We start from the raw sequence: 20353 nt of genomic DNA on the forward strand, positions 1-20353 counted from the left end.
ATTACACAACAGCTTTTGGATGTATTTTATATTTAGGTCTAGAAACATCAGTAAATTGGATCTGTAGAGTCAACAGTTTCCAAAGTCAAAATTCTGCCTCTTTTTTCAAAAGCTTAGTAGAGCAAAAGGCTTGAGAGCTTTTTGGCACATGGATGACAACAGAAGGTTTGATGCAAGGGAGTTCGAATACATGGAATAAATACAGCTGAAATAATCTAACTGTGGAGTAGGAGGCTCTAGTCCCACATCTGTTGTTCTTATCTCACCAGAAGCAGCCCTTCATGGCACAGTTTCTACCATGTCAAATACCTTAACTAAATAGTGCAACATTTGATATTCATTCAGTCTGCGACCAGAAAGGAGCAAAACTGTTTTCCAGTTTGATATCTGTCTGCACAGCCCATAGGATGTTACCAGAGCCTAAATTTAAGTGTAGATTTTGAACTAAACATATTCACACCCTAAATAATTCAAATCCCAACAAAACTACCAGATAAGAGATACACAGTTCTCATATTTCATAGCCTGCCAGGCAGAAATTTGCACCTTAATTCAAAGTTGCATTTCCCCCACTGCAGTGCTTTCATAAGCACTGGATGTACTTAAGGCTTTATTTGCCAGACTGGATAAGCAAAATTTGTGAACTTTTTTTTGCATGTCCACAAACCCACTGTCTGTACCATTCAGAAATGTTAAACCAATCAGTTCCATTTCTGAGGAAACTGTTCCATTTTTTCAGAGTGTATAAAGTATTGGAGGAGATCTCTATCAACATCCAACTCCAGTGCTGCTTCTTTCATTGAATGAAGGCTGAGGATGACTCCAGATGCTTTGGGTTTTTTATGCATTTGCTGGGAACAGGCATACAGGGATTTCATAAAGACAGGAATCAGCTCTGCTGAGAAAGATGGGATTGTTTCTTGGCACAGACCCAAATGTGCCCAAAGACTCTTCTTGCATAAAGGACTCAGCTCAGTCTTGTCTCAGGTCCTGATAAGGGCTTATAGTTTCTAGTTCCTCCTTAGATATGATTTTTCAAATATCTTGCTTGTCAAAGAGGGATATGAAGGCCAAAATCATGCTGGTTGAATTAATCTGTTTCTGGAGGTTAGTGACTTGTTCAAGGCTTGGCATAAACCCCTGCCACACAGGGGAGCAGATCTTTGCTGCTGTGTGTCAGGTACTCCTGAGACACTTCAGGAGGATAAAGGGAGGAGCCAGGATGATGCTGTGACTGCAGCTGGTGACAGTCACGTTGGGAACTTGGCTCCTGGAAATAGATGAGTGGAACTCCTTGCTCCTCCTTTACACTTACTGGTCAAAGCTATTTGGCATGCCTGTATTTGATCTGAATTTCATAGAGGATTAGGACAATCAAACTATTATGTCCAGTGCTATCCAGTTCAGATGATTCTTATTTAAAAAAATAAATAAATGAGTTTTCTGTAGAAAGTTATCTGTCTCAAAGAAAAAGGTCAATCTGAATCCCTGTAGACCGCCTCTTATTAGAAAGAAGAATACTAATGAGAAAATAGTATTTTCTACATGCTACTACTGACTAGATGTATTCTAGAAATCTGATGAATATTTTATTTTGTATTAGTTGTATAAAATGAAGAGCTGAGACAAAAAGCATACATTGTAGTCCCTACTTATTAAGTCTTTTTAGTTTGAAGTTCCCAGTGCATTCTTGGTAATTAATCAGAACTGAGTTTTAAAATTATAACAATTTAAGGCAATCTAAAAAGGAAAAGTGTTTTAGGTGCTTCTTTTCTTTCTTTCCAGTGATTGAAAAGGGCAGCAGTCTTCATTTAAACATTGAATTACCTAAGTCAGAATACAAGACTTCTAGAAAAATATACATCAGATCTGTGTGTATCTAAAAAACATAAAATCACTTAAGAAATAGTTTTTAGATTACTCACATATACTGCTGGACACCTTTAAGACATATTTGAAGTAGCAAAAAAAAAAGCTACTCATTTTGCTCACTATGCTAGAATAATCTTACAAAGTTTCTGCAGAAGTGTTTTAGTGTTTTACTGTAGCATCAGTTATGCCAGAAATTCTGACTTATTGGAACTCGGCTATTTCATGCTCAAGTGGTTCCTGGAACAGCAGGGAGATTTTCATAAATACATGATGGGGCAGATGTTGTACTGATATCTGCTCAGTGAAAAAGGATTCCCAGTTTGGCTCCCCATCTCTGCCTGTTGAGATAATCAGAGTTAAAGTGAGTGGTAGTGACATGCCATTAAGCCTGGTACTGCCACACACTGGGGATCTTTATCTCCTGCTCCATTTTTAAATGCTATAACTTCAGAATAAAATCAGGGGCTCACTGTTTGCAACAGTTTGAAAACAGTCTATATTTCTCAGTTATTATTGTGTTTCATAAAGAAACATGGCAGTGGTCCATAGAAAATGCTTTTATCAGAATAATGATGTGATGCAGTTTGCTTGGTTGCATTTAAGTACTGATAAATAAACATACATTTTTATTCCCTGTACTTTCCCACCCCTGCTATGAGGTTCAGTATTCAGGGCACTCATCTGTCCAGTGTTATGTATTATGAGTCTAAAGAGGTTTACAGAAAGTTAAACCAAAGTGAATGTAGGAAAACAGCACAGGCTTAAGCTTATGAGGAAAAAAGAGAAACTAAGAAATCTGTTATTAGGAAGAAATACTTTTGGAGAATACTGAATGTGATTCATAACCATTTTGACTTCATTGAACAAGCTGATCCATGTAAATTAGAGCAAGGTCCTGACTGACTTCTGTACTGTGAAGGCCAGATAGAAAGAAATGCACTTGGTTTTGTCAAGGTCTCTTCAGTTTGAGAGGTGATCTCTAGAACAGCATTCTCTCTGTTCCCTGGAACATCTGAGAGGCAGAGCAGACAGGTAATTCCTGCCACAGGTGCATGCCCACAGCCCTGACTTAGATCAAACTGTGGCTACAGATCTCTGAGTCTTTGAAAGCAGCAGCTGATGCTTTCCTTCCCTCAATGTAGGAAGCTTTGGGACTTCTGTTCTCCTTTCTTTGCTACTCTCTGACAAGGAAAAATAATCCTTACCAAGTCGTGTGGGTGTTCATTTGGGGCTTAATTTTATTTTTTTCTCTTTGGAGAACTGAAATGAAGAAGTCTCTCTTTGATATGCTCTTTCTTCAAGAGCAACAGCTTTTCTTTCCTCCTCTCCTTCTATACTCCTTCCTTTTCTCTCTTTTGTTCTGTGCCTGTTTTGAAAAGACAGAAGAAACAAATGCCTCTTTAGAGAGTTAAAAATATTTCAGGTGATAAAACAGCACTTGGAAGGAAAATTTGGAGCAGGTAATTCACCGTTCTTTAATAACTGGAAAAAGGAAAGGAACTTGTATTCCAAAATCTTAACTGACAGTGTCTGTCACTGACAGTCTTTACTGTCCCTATAAAACTTGAAACATGTCAGGCAGTATTTTTGGGATTTGAAAGATGGTCACTGCAAAGACTGTGCCATATTAGGATGGGATCTTAATGGAAGAAAAATTCTCTCGCTCTATTTTCCAAACTTTCAAAATATTTTTCTAAAGGAAAGAAGACTTCTTAATGCTTTTGGTTTTGAATTTATGACTGCCAGATAATCTCTCTTTCTAAATGTATTGAAAAAAGCCAAAGCATTAAAAACCACTCTATGAGTTTCTATCAAGCTTTTGTTACCAGCTCTTATCTATTCCATAAGCTTTTAGTTGGTATATTTAATCCTGAATACTAACTAGTTTTGGCCTCAACCTGTTGATTTTCTCTAAAATCACATTGTTATTAAATAACAAAACTTGATACCAATAAAATTGAGCCTTCACTTTTAAAAGAATAGAACAAAATACTAGACAGTATCAACAAGCCCAGAGAGAGGTGACAGCAATTAAGATTTATCTTCATTAGTAAGCAATGCTATAAGAACAGTCCCTGGAAAAACTGCAAAAAAGTTGCTGAAATGGGATATTATGAGACAAATGAAACAATATATTTTCTTTATATCTTTTTGGGCTCATTTTTGGGCAGCTAGGCTTCAGGTACGCTCATTTGATTGGTGATAATTTTACCTTAAAATTCTGAAATTGATGAGCCATTTATTAGTAATTTTTTTCTAACTGTTAATATAATTACGCAAGGGATTATTTGTTTTTTTCTGGAGTGATTAGCTTTTGATGCTATAAAACTTATTTGTGAGAATGATTTATATTTATAATGTGTTAATTAAAATTAGATTGTGAAGCAAATGGGAAAATGTAAATTCAACATCTATGGTTGTGTCAAACACGTTTGACAGCAGATGTCTTTTTATATTTGGGATAATTAATTGGGGTATTCATGTACTAATATTACCTAATTAACTCAGCAGTGAGGTAATTAATTTAGTTAGTGGTTGTCCAAGAAAAAAACCCACTACAGTAGTATATCCAGCTGCTTTCATTTCACTGTATACTTCTTGGTTACATTTTTTTTTCAGATAGGTATTGACTTTTACAATTATTTTGAAATCCTACTTTATTGTAGGGGCCAATTTATTTTGCATTTTACCTGTGGAAAAGTAAAGTACAGATCAACTGAATGGTCTTCAGTTTCAAAGGTGCTACTAGATAAGATACACCATCCATCAACAGAAGCTTCTGTTATTTCTCTGCTTTTACACTTAAAATCCACGTTTCTTTTAAAACATGCCCTATTGCAACATTACTGAATATCTGATGTGTGTAAGAATCAGGTATAAATACTGGACACTGTCCAATACTGGACACAGGGTTAAAAGTTTGCTCTCATTCATGTCTATGCAAACCCTTGATTGAGAGAAAGGTTTAGTTCAGCCATTCCAAGACAGTTCTTGGATGCAGAATGTAGAATTATCTGCAAGATAGCTGATCACAAATTCTGCCTTGCTTTCCACATATTGGCTTGAGTTCACTGGCATTTTAATGATGCACAAAGTATTCAAGTATGTCTTGTGTAAATTATTTAATAAGTTGCCATATTCTCTTGTTCTTAGGAAAGTACCATTACACCTACTTTAGTAGTTAGCTAAATATTTTAATTGTGGCACATAGCACGTGCTTTGTGTATGATCACTGAAGCAGAGGTTGGAGGATGTGATCCTCAATAAGCAATAGCTTCAGGCATGATTGGCATCTCAAAACTTTGCTTTCCCATATGTATTTCAGAAGTGTCTTCATTAGTGAGGTCACGGGGTGTTTAGGAAGAACACTGTACTTTAGAAGTAGACAGAGCAGAATGGTTTGGGCTTTTTTCCCAATCATGTTGTAGTTGGAATGGGATGGGGGTGGGTAGAGCAGGGGCTATATTTTTAAATAGCAGTGGGTGACACCTCCTTTAAATGCTTCCAGTAGCACTAGCATATGAACACAGTGACTAACAGTGCCTGACAATTTCAGTTTTACTGCAGTTATTGCTTTGACAGGCCTTGACTTTCTGCCAGTTCAGTTGGAAAGAGGCCTTACATCCCTCTTGCACCACTGGCTTTCCAGATTCTCCCTTTTTTTCTCAGCACACGTGTCTTTCACAACTCTTGATTTCTCCAGAGTAAAGGCCACAGTTGCCCCTTTCCCCCTGCCCCGTGGCCACCTGTGCTGTCTCCGCTGTTAAATCATTAAGGCACACAGACTCATTCTGAGAAAACAGGAGACAGATAAGTACAACATTAATTTATCTTTTACCTCATTAATTTTTTAATAAAACTGTCTATCCTGGACTTGAATGGGAGCCGCAGCTGCCTGCATAGGGGCATTTAAATATTAAGCATAGGGACAACCTGTTCATTAACAGCCTCCACCTTGACCCTCTGACCTGTCCCATGAATGCAGCATTTCAGGAGTATGTCAGTCACTTCAGATAACATCTGAGCTCCCAGGGAACAGCTGGAGAAGCTGGGTGATGAACAGTAGAGATTTATCCTTTTTACTCATTCCTGGCATGGTGTAGGTATAAAACAAGAAAAGGTGTGTGACCTTTTTGAAAGAAATATATTTTATCGAGAAAAGAAAGAAAAAGTCAAAGACCAAGATCATTATTCTCACTAGTTCATCATATCTTCTTGTTTTCAGGTTTAAGCCCATTAGTGTCTATAGATGTTTATAATTGTTGGTTACTGAAAGGAAGTCAGGTTTCTGAAGTTAGACACGTTCCCAGATTACTTGGGCTCATGGGTTCAAAATCAACATCAGCCAAATGGGCAACTATCAGGAATTGTAACTTTTCACAGGCTGTGTTAAAATGAGCTGCTGATATCAATTAATTTTTAAATAGTCAAGTATGAACAATGCAAAATCTGTCTTTTCTGCTTCCTGGGCCTGCAAAGACTGCCTTGGCATCAGACACTGAATTACTGCTTTGCTCTGAGTGATGCTGCCAAGTCCAGGCTGATGATATGTTGGGTATTAGCAAACTCAAGCCATCTTTTCATGCTCTCCAGCTTGTTAAAATGTACAAAAATGTACAAAATTTTAGTTCATAGCTCTTTGATTTTGAGATCTAAGTTGAGGTTTTTTTGGGATATGTTTATGTATTGGATATTCAGTCACATCAAACTTTACATTTCAAGCAGGGTTTTATGTGGAATAATAACAGAAATATTCCTGAAGTAAAAAGAAATTTTTTGAATGTTTTATTGACCCGAACTCAGGTCAGTTTGGTTCTAGTTTAATTTCAATGAGTTCTCTGACTCATTAGAGGTACAATTTGTTATGCATAATTAATAAGCTTCTACTTAAAATTTTTGTGCAGGCCCCAGTATATTTTAAATTGAAATTAAAACTATTTAAGTAACTGCAATAAAATATCATCTCAAACTTTGATTATAAACCAAAGCCTGTATCTTTTGTTAAATTTAGATTAATTGAAATAGCTGTTCAGGGGTACCTACATTTCACATTTCTTTCATAAAGCCACAGAATGACAAATTGGTATGTAATTTACTTTATTTGGCTAGAAATAGTTGATCTTTTAGTTTTCTCAATGTAAATCAAGTTGGATAAGAGACAGCTGATAGTTGCCATTCTTGGATCTTCTGGATTCATTCCAGAAAGAGTTGTGTGTTTGAAGATTTCCATGTTAAAAAGAGATTTTTCTGTTCAAACCTCCACCCTTAGTTGGTGAGATGACTTGTGCAAAGTCACAGAAGCTACCAATGCATCAGATACATTCTAAATCAGCATATACCTGATGGTTGCCTTTTTTCACTCCATTGTTTTTTTATGTTTGGTTTTCTACTTTTTTTTAATTGCAAATTTTGTTTTGTTTACATGTATTTTTAAGTTTACTGCATCATCTGGGGAAAAAAAATGAATACTAAAAGCTATGTAAGTCTCTTTATAAACGTATTACTGAGTATAGCTTTTTGTCAAGAGCATCCAAGATGTTTTAATTGACATTTCAAGCACATGCATCTCATTTGTGAATATCTCCACATACTAAGAGCACTCAAATTTACCCATTTACAGTCACATCTTCACTTCATACTTCATTTGCAGTATTATAAATTAGTATACACACAGATGATATGTACAGTAAGCTTAGCAAAAAAGCATGTTCATAAGCAAAGTGCACAGCAAGAATCAATGTTCATTTTCACAAGAAGTGTACAGTCTAATAAGTCACAGTATAGAATGAAGAGGAGGTTCTGTTATGTTACTCATTGCATGACCAGCTGTGAAAAATTGATTTTTCAGGTGATTTACAAAAGGTCAAAGTAAGGGAGAGCCATTTTTTTCTTCAGACTGAAGGAGTTGCAAGTTGAGATTTTTCTCTTTCTTCAGAGAGCAAAATAATTTTTAGTAAAACGACCAAATTAAATATCTGAAGACTGTCAACAAAACACATCTGTAAGCAAATACATTTTTTGGAGCTATGAATGTAACTGATTTTCTATTCAGCATTCAACTTCATTTTTACTCTTGAGGTACTTTTGCATCTAAACATGGCAAATCATAGTGTTTAGGCTGACAGGGTGAAAATGCCTTATTCTTTTATAGCAGAGTGACGTATTACAAACTTTTTCCAAAAATAAAACTGTGAAATACTGCTTTTTGCAGGATTTTTACTTGCAGCAAATCTGTGTTCCTAAGTGCAGCACAAATTTCTTTTAATTTAATTTGGTACACATTCTAAGGCTCAGATTTTCAGAAAGTCTTCCATATGCATATGTATAAACTGACCATACAAATAATTTTTTTAAATGCACATAAATTCCCTGTTAGGGCAAAATTATATTAGGTAAAAAAAAATCTGTTTTTTTTAATAGTGAAAGTATTATTTCTAGCAGAAGACTAGAACAATGGGACTTCTTTTGCCAAGTAGGGGATACTCAAAAGCTTCAGTCAAAATTATTTGGTTCAAGTACGTTGGTGTCAGTTGGGTTTATACACATGAAGCTTTGCTGAGGAGTTTGTTTGCAGGATGTGCTTTTCATGTAAGATAGACCCACATGCTTCTCAAAAAGCCCACAGAGGCTCCAAACCAAGACTACACTTACTTGTTCTTGCTCCTCTTTCAAACAGTGTCTCTCCACGTAATGAGGTTTAGATAGGCAAGAACACAGAACTGGACCTTACTTTTCAGTCATACATAATGGTGATAATAATCTTGCCTCCCATATTTCTTTTGTATCCAGTTGAAATGAGACTATTGCCTACTTCTTTGTCTATTTGAAGCCAAAATAACTATTGACTTGATAACAGCTGTTGCTCTTTAAAATGCCCTTAGAAGTCCAGTTTAAGAGGCTAAGTTGCTTAAGGATAGAACAGAGCTACTTTTTCTTCTTGATAAAAGCTCTTGCTGCTTTTTAATCTCCTAACCAGGTGATGAAAATAAAAAGGCAGGGTGTTGTTTTGAGAGGGACATTTGAGAGGGACTTTATTTTATTAAAAGTATGAAGCTTTTTAAGGTGCTCTTCCATCTCAAGCATTTCAGCTCATCCAGTCAGGAAGTCCTCCTCACTCTGACATCTGTGGGTGATCAATACAGTGACTGAGCTCTTTTTTAGGCCTTCCCCAGCGGGGCATGAAATAAACATGAAACCTAAGACAGCTACATAAGCTGCTCATAGCTGTTCGGTAGCACAATATTTGCTTTTTCAGTGAAACAGAATATTTCTAGTTCTGTTTGGCTGCTTTGTGTTGGGAGGTTTTGTTTGCATGTTTGTTTTCCAAAAATGAGACAGTACTGGCTGTCTTCAACTTTCAGAAAATTGGCCAGGGTAGTGGAAGAGCCTTAAACTCAGGCAAGGCTCCCAGTGTTGCAATAAGTCTCTGCTTCCCCAGCTCGCTGGTCTGGGCAGCTGCCACAGCCACCACATAGCAGGCAGCTTGGAAACCCAGAGCTACAGCAGGGAGGGAGGGAAAATCAGTCTCATTTCAACTCCATGGCAGGGAGCCAAAAAAACCCGAAAAGTCATGGCTTGAGCAAAAGGCTGAGTCCTCTCTAGAAAGCTATGCTGTGTGCTCCTGGGTTTGTGAGACTTTTAAGTACCAGCCGTGAGCAAATTAAATGAGATCCCAGGCTCCCAAGCAGCTTGCTAGATGGGAAACGAAGCACAATTCCATTGGAAAGCTCATAAATCCTGAAGGAATTCATCACAACAAATATGTATTTCTACAATCTCTTTATGTCTCAGCAAATCAGTATTATTTCCCTGAAATTGTCACCCAGCTGTAATGACCCTTGCTTTACAAGGCTTGCACATTTCAGAACAGACATCCTGTTCTGCAGTGAATACCACTGCAGAAGGTATAACAGGTTACCTTAACAAAAGGATAACATAGAAGATATTGCCTTAATGGTGTGCTTTAACATGTTGCCTTAATCAAAATAACATCTCTTCTTCCCCCTCTATTTTTCTTCTCACGTTTTTGTCTCTGTGTTTGTCATCCCACTTCCTGACAGCAGTGTGCAGTTGGGACTTTAGATGAGATGGCAAAATCTTGTGTTTGTTGTGCAAATGACTCACCCTTTCTGCCAGTCACAGTTCCTGGTATTTAGCAGTACAACAGAAGCTTTGATGGATTGAAAGCCCTTCTAACCACGTTACTGCTGACCAATAACTGCAAGGAATGTGTGGGAATAAGGCACATAGAGATGCTTCCTCTGCAAGCCAACTGGCTTTGGGCACGCTGTGGTCAGTGTGCAATGACCTAGGATGACTCCAAAACAACAGGAGCTTAAATAGATGGACAGGTACTCAGTACCTGCTAAAGATGAGTACTTAGAACTGTAACTTATCTCTTCTGTCTCTACCCAGCAGTTCAGTGAGTGCAGAGTAGTGTAGAGTCGTGCACAAGTACCCAAACTAGCTTTAAACTACCTTAGCTATGGCAAAAGAGAGATCTGCATGAAGTACTTCATCCTACAGAGAGAAACCATCCCCTGGCCCTCAGTGTAAATCCTTTTGGATATTCAGCGAGGACAAGGGAAGGGAACTGTCAGGGAACTCTGCTGCCATACCTACTTGCTATTATTATATAATTTTACATATAACAACATTAATTTCCACTCTACCACGTATTGATTTTTGCTGCTGCAAAAGACCCTGACCAGTGCCTCTAGGCACAGGTGTGTTATATTTTTACAGGCATATAAAACACATATAATCTGTGCCCTAAGCAGTTATCAAGTCAAAGGATAACAGAATGTTAAAAATACATGGGGAGAAATGAGTAGTAACATAGCTAAAAACTGAACATGAACCAGTAGACAAACAATACTGAAACAGGAAGATGAATTTGTTTTACTATTTTCCTGTACCGTGTGTGAAAATTAATTAATGTTAATCACTGTAGCATTATAAGATAAAGCAGTGATTTTAATGCTTAGGATGTGAATGTATTCATTAACAAAAGACTTGCTTGTTCTTGCAACAGGCATACAAGAGGTCACCGCAGACCCACCAAATATCATCTTGTTAGTGAATCAACACTGGTGCGCTTTCAGCATGTTTTGTGATGGTAATTAGCTGAGAGGAGGGAGCAGACATAGCATTTTTAATGCTATAGGAAGTATCTAAAACAAAAAGCAAGAAGTTGTGTTTTATTCTGTGTCACAGCACATATTCAAAGCTGGAAGGGCTGCTGACATGACTTATTGAAATGAGGCTCCACAGATGAAAGTCATGTAACTTTGCAGGGGTAATTTCAGCAAACAAATACTGTTTTGATAACTGCTACAGCTCTCACGCCCATACAAACCTCCCAGGTCAAATCCACTTCTCCTGGTAATTTATGGTTTGGTTGTCTTTGATCAGCAATAGGGAGAAATCTGCATCCTGTAAACTTCAGTCCTCACTCTCTCTTAGAGCACTGCAATATTGTTTTAATGTTCGTTTTTAATTTATTCAATTAGTGTAAGTCCATATGGGAAGCTATCTGAGTTTGGACTTCGTGGCAGTGCAGCCAAAGATGGTTCAAGATGTTGAGTCATTGGTGGTTCCCACTAAAGCAGGCATTCCCCAGTTTTAGGCTGTCTCCTCAGAAAAAATGCTATAAAGAGTGAAAAAAGTCTATTTTTAAGTATCAGTTACCAGTTTGACTGGTACCAGTTACTTGTTTGACTATATCTTTGGACTTCTAATTCATTAAGAGATTAGATTTAGGACGTGTTAGAAATTAGATTAGGACTTGCAGATTTAAAGTCTGTATACACAAACTGCATCTTTATAGTTTATAGTAGCAAATCAGTTTGATATTCACAGAGTCAATGTTTTCAGTGAATTAGTATCTTCTTTTTATTTCTGTAAAAGTCATACCTACCCCTCATTAGCTAGGTCTTCCAGTTTTTATCATGCTGTATCCAAATCTTTTGTTTTCCATGTTCCCATGGCAACAGGGCAGTCACTTATCAAAGTTCAGTTTTTAAAAAAATTTACTATATTGAATAAGAAAAGCAAATTAATTAAGATGTTTATGCTGCACTGATGTGAGATACAGGAGAACTGAGACCAATAATTTCTCATTCATTATTGCTTAGAATACCACCAGTTATGTCTGATCAGAGGGTTTCAGAATCCTATTTGTACAAACAAAATAGTAAAAGCTCTGACATATGCTATAATTGCTGTGCATAAACTTTAAATTATAACATTAATGCAAAGTTTAAAATAATATTAATGGCTAGCACTATATTATTTCAATAAACAGAGGTCTAGTTCTTGTAAAATAATTTATCAAGGTATTGGCATGATTATTTTCATTTTCAGCCAATGTATCATAAGTACTGTATTCTACATTAGTCTGTACAAGATCAGCTCGAATTCAAGAGTCAGTTCTTAATTGATCACACACTAAAAACTTTATGACAAGAACTTTGCCTGTTTGTGTGTATAATGAGTAAATGAATAATGCTTTTCAGATAACAATATTATATTCCTCATTGTAGTGGGACCTTCACTTAGACAACAACCTAGAAATGTCAAACAATTTATAAGATCTCACTGATTTTTATTTCTCTTCATTTCTACATAACATTGCAGAGAATAAGTCCTTTACCACCATGAGATAAAATATGGGTCACCCCTCAGGCAGGTGTCTAAGAACAAATGCCTGGATGAGAAGATAGGACTGGAAAAAGTGTTCAGTAGCTTCATGCTAATTGCTCAGTTGAGAGTGTTGAGAGGAGATTGTTCCACAGACCCCCAGCCATCAGCTGCCTGCTGAACTAGATGGAAATCAGTATAATGAATGTGGTAGGGGAATTATTTCAGGCATTTTGTTTAACAATAAGTCCTCAAGTTATAATGTATTCCAGAAGACATTATGCTTCAAAGATGAATAAGTGATTGATTATTTTCACTTGTTATTTTTAGGAAAGCTATCTCCCACTAAAATGGAAATTCCCATCTTCCAGCATTGCAAGCTAATAACAGTCTTGCAACTCTCTTTAATTACACCTTAATAATTGCAACAGCTTGTGGTGATTATAAGAACTAATTTTTCCAAGGGCTAATTCCTTATAAAGCATTTCAGTATCATACTCTGGAATAAAAGCCCAAATTCTTGGGAAAAAAACCCAACTAAATACCAAGGATTTTTCAAGCAAGATAGGTCTCGTCCTTCTCAAGAGAGGACAAATTCATCCAAGGGCCTTATGATTAAATACAAACAAATTTCTAACTGGACATAGAAGCCTGCTCCAAGGGATTCCTCTCAGATGTCTCTTCTGAGATTTTCAAATGTCTTCTGTGACACCTGGAAGTTAAACTAATAGATTTTTCCATCTTTGGTAGAAACTGAGAGCATGTTCCACTGCTACTGGCTCTCCATTTGTGAGGCAGAAGATTATTATGCCTTTTTCTCAATCTCTTTTCAGAATGGTCCTTTTTGACTTGTGGAAACCCTTAGCAATTTATTTCACAGATATCCTTGTCAGATAAATGCATGCACTATTTCCCTCCCTTTAAAATTTTCTGAGGCAGGTGTCAGCAATAACCTTATAATGCTTCTCTGAATCATGTTGACTTTTTCATCTCTTTCTCTCCAAATGAATGAAGCTGAATTAGTTTTAGAAGATGTTTAGAAAATCCAGATGTAGCATAATAATGAGAGAAGAGGGTAGGATCTTGAAGAATCTGCCCTCGTTGTTCTAGTCATGATGACTGCAGCTCTAAATGTCATGCCTCTAGGCAGGTGGTTCTTTGCACCTGGAATACACGGGTGACTCTTAGATGGCATCTCACCATCTGAAGACTGGAAAGCTGCAAACACTCTGAGTTGCTAAACACATCAATTTTCTTTTGTTAGATTTAGAGCCAAAAATACTCCACGTGCTTTCCAAACACAGAGACAGCTCCTGTCTTTGACTTTGTGTCATTGCTTACAAAAAATCCTTGATATTTTGTTGGTGATTTTTTTTTACTCCAAAGAACCAGGTATTCGGGTTCTCATCCTAAACCTATGTGACTAAAATTCCATATTCACATAAATCCCCACAGAGTTCTTTTTTCACTTTCAATGTGTTGTTCTGACACAAAAATTTTAGGACATGGAGATGAAAGCATGCTGAATTTATTTATTTATTTAATTTCCCCTGAATGTTGATGAAATAGGATGTGAAATTATGATGTTTACACTTATTTTCCTATTGGTTATAGTTCAAGTAATTAATTCACAAGTCATTTCTAGGCCTTATAGATTTCTGTGACATGTCAGAGCTAATGTAGTAAAGATAATGGAATTAAGTGGTATGTAGAAGATATAGATTCTGAAATGCTGGCACTGTGCATTCATGAAGTCTTCTGGGGGCTGCATAATGATGGAGCTCCTAAATATATCTTCCCTTCTTTGCCTAGGTAAGCAAACAGATGAAAAAACAAACCATGCAGAGCTAATGAATGCTGTAAGAACTCCCTCCTCTAATGCTAGCAAGAGATCACAGTAGGAACAAATGCTTAACCTCTTGTATTTAATAATAAAAGTTAGATTATATCCTCAGAAATGCTTCTAAAGCTTTCAGTTTCAGCAGGAAAGGAAGTTCTGTCTGAAAAGAAGACTTGAGACCCAAAATGGAGTCAACTACTGGTTTAGCATTTATCTGTGGTTTTTTCCCTACTTTAGCTGAAGAGTGTGAGTGTATCCCTTGAAAGCAGCCAGAAAACTTTTACAATCAGATCATCACTGTTCTGAACACGGCTACAGGGAGAGTGGGGGGTCCCCTGCAATTTGAACATCTCAAGAAGAGAAAGGAGATGATGGTTACAACTCAGTTCCAGGCAGAGCTGTAGCTGGTTAATGGGTAGATGCAGACACTGGCTGTTCATGCTTTCTTGGTGTGGTCTATCAAGTTGCTTTGTTCCTGGACCTGGTCTTTGAGAGTTCAGTGGCATAGGAGGACAATGGTTGCAAACTGCTCCTTGAAAAATTATCTCAAGCATTTATTACGTATTTTTTGACAACTAAACACATTTCTGGTTTATAGACACATTTCTTCTGAATAAACAAGGCCCAGATTCAAAGTGATATTAAGACCACCCATGGCAACTGCTTTGTTGTTATTTGCTCATTAGCCTAAAACATCTGCTTGTTCCCTTTCTCCCCTCCTCTCTGTTCTTTTGAAGATGATTACTGCAAGGAACAGAAAAAGACCTTCAGAAGAATAAAGATAGCTGGAAAAAATAGGAAAAAAAGTCACAGCCTACTACAAAGTTAGCCTTTCTTCTGATACATATACAAAATTAGAAGCAATTGGGGACCACAGACATTATTTTGGCTACTTTTAAATGCAGCGTATCCTGTACAAAAATAGTGTTACAAATATGTACAATTTCCCATCCTTCATTCATCCAGGTTAATAGTGGCCAGATAATTAGTGAAGTAGTATATAAACTGAAAGCAATTATCTATTCTGAAACCAGTGCACAGATTTATCATTTGTGGTCATAATGTTTCAGTCTAATGAAAGTGTGTCCTTTACTTTGTAATATTACATAAATATTTTTAATATCTGATGCTCGTGCATGTGTCAAAAATGCAGAGTTCCTAGGATATTTTTTCCAAGAAGTATTGGCTTAAATCAACTCAACAAAACATGGATAAACTTATATCTTCAACATTCACAAATGTTTTCTTTCTTCACATTTCTAATGCAAAATACATTTTTGCAATGGATTGTAATTTTTTTGGTTTTACGGATTATAAATTATTCTTCTGTCCCTGAAGAAATAGCAGTTTACCTCTATGCTCAGTTTTGCTCCATACACAGTGTGTCTGTGCTCTTGCAGACAAGAGAAATTAGATACATATATCAGAGGACACAAACAGACCTTCTATTAAGATCAAATCCCTAGTCTTTAATTTTAGTGATCATTGGATTCAGACCTCGTCTCTGCAGCTGAAATAAGAAACCACAGTAAAACAGTCTCTCAAGCTTTTGGAGGACAGAAATAATCTTATCTTCATACTCTCCCTGCTGGTCTTTTTATCAAGAATCTCCCAAGAATGCTCAGCTAAAGCATATTTCAAGGATATGACCCCCTTCATCATCAGGCTAAAATCTAAAAGATTTGGGAAGTACAGCAATATTGTCATGACGAGTGTTATTCTGGGAAATTTGTTTGTTAAGGAATTGTGAATTAACTTGGGTTTTTTTTCTCAAATGCTGAGTTTTCATTTATTTGAAGCAGCTGTCAAGAAAACAATAGGACTACTCATCTAGAATAAAATAATTAAAAAATAAATCACTGCTGACACCAAAGTGTATTTAAAAGCAGCTGCAGTCAATAAGATGGTTGAATTTTAGTTCACAAAAATGAAAGGCATGCAGCCTCATGGGACCAATAATGCAGGATTTATTGTAGGAGAAATGTGCAGAACAAATCAGTAGAAATGTGAACCTGAGAGGAGAAAGAAGAAACTGTGAATGTTTAAGACTTTTTGTAAGTTCTTGTGGAGTCATAGGAAGAAGTGATTAATGAGAAATACAATCAGGACTGTATTCCTGATCAGAGGGGCAAGATTCTTGTTTTGTGGATGGCACTGGGGAAAGAAATTTTTCAAAATTCTCATCTGTCTTCCTTAGACAAGTGTGTTGATTTATAAACAAATCATAGTCAGGTGCAGAGTGGAAAGACACATTTGTTCTTCAAAGCCAACTTCATGAGTGCTTTATAGTGTGCCTTTTGTTGGTTTTATGTGGGTTTTGGTTAGGTGGTTTTTTTAGATTATCTGTTAGTTAGTACTTAGTTAATGTATTTATGTACTTGAAGGGTGGCTTGATTGTGCCTCAATCATTAATTAATGAATGCTTGAACTACAAACTTAAATGAACCATCCAAATTGTAGATGGTGCCACGGTTGTATGTAACTACTTAGATTATCAGTAGGGGGATCATCAAGTCATTCAGTATTGTCGAGGAACCTTGGTGCCCACACCTTTACTTGCAGATTAGGTGTCACTTCAGAGTTAAAGGTAAAAGAGTGACAGTATGATTGTTGGTTCTATTTCTTGCAAGGCTTGATACTGTATCATCATAGAGCTGGCAGCCAGTCAACATACTTGGGAAAAAAACTATCTGACCTGTGGTTTATTCAATTTGCTAAGTTTGCTGCATTTTCTGTGTCTGTATGATTGTGCAAATGATTTACAGAAGAGCACTGGAACTTAAATATAGTTTAAAACTATTTTTAAATTCCTTGAGGCAAGGTACCATGAAAATACAAAGTGCTATTAATTGTCTCATCAGACTTTAGAGAGTGCCACAGTAATTGCATATTCAATAGCAGTGTGGTGCAACAAGTTGGCAATTCTATTATAAGTTAACATTTCCATCAGTTTCCTTCAGTGCACAATTGCAGTGTCAGGAGAAGAAAGGATGGAATCAGCTTGTGAGTTTTGCATGCTTTGGCATTAGCAACATGAATGCTAAAAACATCCTTATCAGCTGAAAGATGACATATCTGTACAGGTACTCCTGGGAATGGAGTCAGAGCACTGGCTTCATAATGGCCTTTGGCATTTACCATGCTTTGCCACTCTGTTTATTTTTGCTGTTCTATTTTTGCTGTTCTAAGTAAGCAACTGGAAACCAAACTTGTACTTTCTACAGTGGAATTAATAGCTCTTCCCTGGTATGTTAATTACATCAGTTGCACATTTCACTATAATAGCAGCTCCTACTGTTTTTAAAGCTCTAAATCTTATAAAATCCTCTTATAATGTTAATTCTGCTCAATGGCACGTGCAAAGCATGACTGTATTACCTGATCTAAAGATACGTGACACTCTTGAAGCAACAAGTAGTGTAGGCACCAGGTGGGGAGATAAACTTCATCTGACCTCCCACACTGTTCTGAGGGAACAGTTAATGCTAAATAGGTTATAAAATAAAAATTGTAATACTGTTTCCCAATTGTGTAACTGCTGGAATGCCAGAGCCAAGCCATCAGAGATGGGAGATGTTACCTTGCTCAGGCCACTGAAATTTCTAAGTATCAGGGAAATTTTTCTGGGGTAGTCCCAGTTTCTGACTGTATATGCCTCTACCTAAACAAGACCTGAGATACAAATCTGCACTGGGGAACAGGACAGGAGAGTTCATTGTCTGAGAAAAACAAAAGCTTTGTGCTCCCCTGAAACCTAATCCTGCCCCCAGGATGGGTGCTGCAGCCTGTGTCCTTCTCTTTCTGTCCTGACTTACAGGGGTGCAGAAGCAAAGATGAGGCAAAGATGAGGCAAAAATAAAGCAGGCAAGCAGAATCAGATTGGGCACACTGTCCGTGCAGGACTATGTGGATAATCCTTTGAGTGATGCAGCGTACACTGAGCTGTTACTCCAAGGGAAGGGAGTTGTAACAAAAGGAGGGGCAGAGGCAGCTCCTGATGGGAAAATGGCAACATCTGCAGTCCGTGGAGAAATCTTTGACATTCTTCTTAAAACCCTGCTCTTGTAGGTCCTGTCAGAGATTAAGAGTTTATCCACAGTCTGAGACAAGTGTGTTTTGGCTGTTAAATTCTGAGACAGGTTAATATCAAAGCATAAACCATGAGACTACAGTGTGCCAGAGAAATGGTCCATAGGGCAGCAACCTCTTTGTCATGGCAATGGCTGAAAGTGTTGTGGGGAAGCACAGATGTGAGATTGCTTTCTCTAAAAGAATTCTCCTTTTCAGATTACAGAAAATGTAATTCATGATAGCATTCTTAATTCCTCAGGGTTTTTAAAGGCTAATTAGGTTGAGGTTTTTGTGTGTGTTTGTTATGGTTTCAGGGGTTTTTTTGTTGTTGTTGTTTGTTATATATTTTTTTTTTTAAGGACTGGTGAAGTGTGGCTTTGACACAACAGCTTTACTGAAGGGAAATTAAGCTGTGATGGTTGGCTCTGTACAGCAGTTATAGCACATTTACAACATTTATATTGTACATTCTCAATGAAAAAGAAAACTCCCCCTGACATATAATTGTCAAAATGCTGCCAAGAGTCAGGAAAGCTCACCCCTGAGCTAATTTATTGGTCTTATATAAAATCACTTGCTATTTTCTGAACAATTATTTCTCATGCGTTCAGGCTGTTACATTTGTGGCTAATATGTGAGAGAAACAGCAGGAGGAATAATCAGGATACCTGGAGTCTTACTGACAGTATTTATCAGAAGACAGAGTTGTTCTCTGTCCCCATTTTCTGGGCTGTGCCACAGCACTGACCCAGCCTTCTCCTGAGGTTTCCTGCTGATATTTAAGCAGCTGAAACTTGCTTATTGGTAGCATGCCCAGGAGCCCGTCTCACTGCTTTCATCCCTGGCTGGTTTGGAATTAGTTGAAGGAGTCAGAGCAAAAAATTCTGTAGCATCCTGAATATGAATCTGATGATTGTACCTAGTGCTTTAAAACACTTGTGTCAAATGCAGTTTTTGTCTTGCTTCTTGCAGGGGGACATTCAGCTTGCACACACCTGCTTTACTCCACACAGAAAGCTTCGGTGTGTTTGGTTGGTTTGGCTTCATTCTTCTTCCCTGTTTCTCTTCTGGTGTCCTCACTGCTTTCAGATCATTTGTGTGTACAAACCAACAGTAGCTTCATAGCACATAGATACAGGTTTAAAGGCTTGTTTAGTCTGAAAATTGGTGACACTGGGAAAGTTAAGAGAGGAGGAGAACAAAAGGGTATGGATTGGAATAAGCCTATTAAGGAGAAGGATGGGAGTTACACCACTTATGGTCAGCTTCCAAATGTTGTTTAATCCTCTAATTTAAAAACTAAGCATTCCCAAGTGTATGAAGAAGATCATCCCTTGGTTTTGGCAAAGTAACTTAGGATCCCAAAATGTTTGTGTAGTCCCGAAAACAGCAAAGCATTCTATGTAGAATGAAGCAAAAGTGTAGCAGAAAACCAGCAGGTGATCAAGTAGAATCACAAGGGAGATCCTTTTCCTACAGAATCTGCTCAGCCACAGGATGCTCAGAATGTTCAGCTCCAATTCTCAGAGCATACCTGAGGATCAGTAATACTCACTGCTAATCTTTATACTATGCAAAAATAAACTCTTGCTTTATTGGGACACCCTCCATTATGTAACTGCACCTTCATGGAAATAAAATAGAGCATATGGTTTTCTGTTGCCCTGAGCAACAGTTCTGGTATTAATTTCAGCCTACATTCCCCTCCTCAAATAACTACTTCATTGAAAGAAAACCCTGTGGGACAGGTAATGCAGAAGGTTGCTAATGCAAAGTGAATCAGTGCTTTTGGGGATATATATGAGTATGAGTAACAATTAACATACTTCTTCTGGCATCCCAGCCTAGTAATTTTTATCAAAATCAGGAGTTATAATTCCCGGCATTCCCTTCCAAAACCCTTTTTTAAACCTGCATAGTCAGCTAATA

At 37.3% G+C, this 20353-nt stretch overlaps 1 protein-coding gene and 1 long non-coding RNA gene across 5 annotated transcripts in view; one reads left to right on the forward strand and one right to left on the reverse strand.

Annotated features, from left to right (window-relative positions):
* The window catches only part of SPON1 (spondin 1), a 272520-nt gene that overhangs the window by 223886 nt on the left and 28281 nt on the right, over window positions 1-20353 (forward strand). The window lies entirely within an intron of this gene.
* The window catches only part of LOC139804502 (uncharacterized), a 47673-nt gene continuing 28923 nt past the window's right edge, over window positions 1604-20353 (reverse strand). Inside the window, exon 2 of the long non-coding RNA XR_011729407.1 lies at window positions 1604-3238. This is a non-coding gene — a long non-coding RNA (uncharacterized lncRNA). The remainder of the gene's footprint in view (window positions 3239-20353) is intronic.

This window comes from Heliangelus exortis, chromosome 18 (genome assembly GCF_036169615.1).
Source record: "Heliangelus exortis chromosome 18, bHelExo1.hap1, whole genome shotgun sequence".
NCBI classification, from domain to species: domain Eukaryota; kingdom Metazoa; phylum Chordata; class Aves; order Apodiformes; family Trochilidae; genus Heliangelus; species Heliangelus exortis.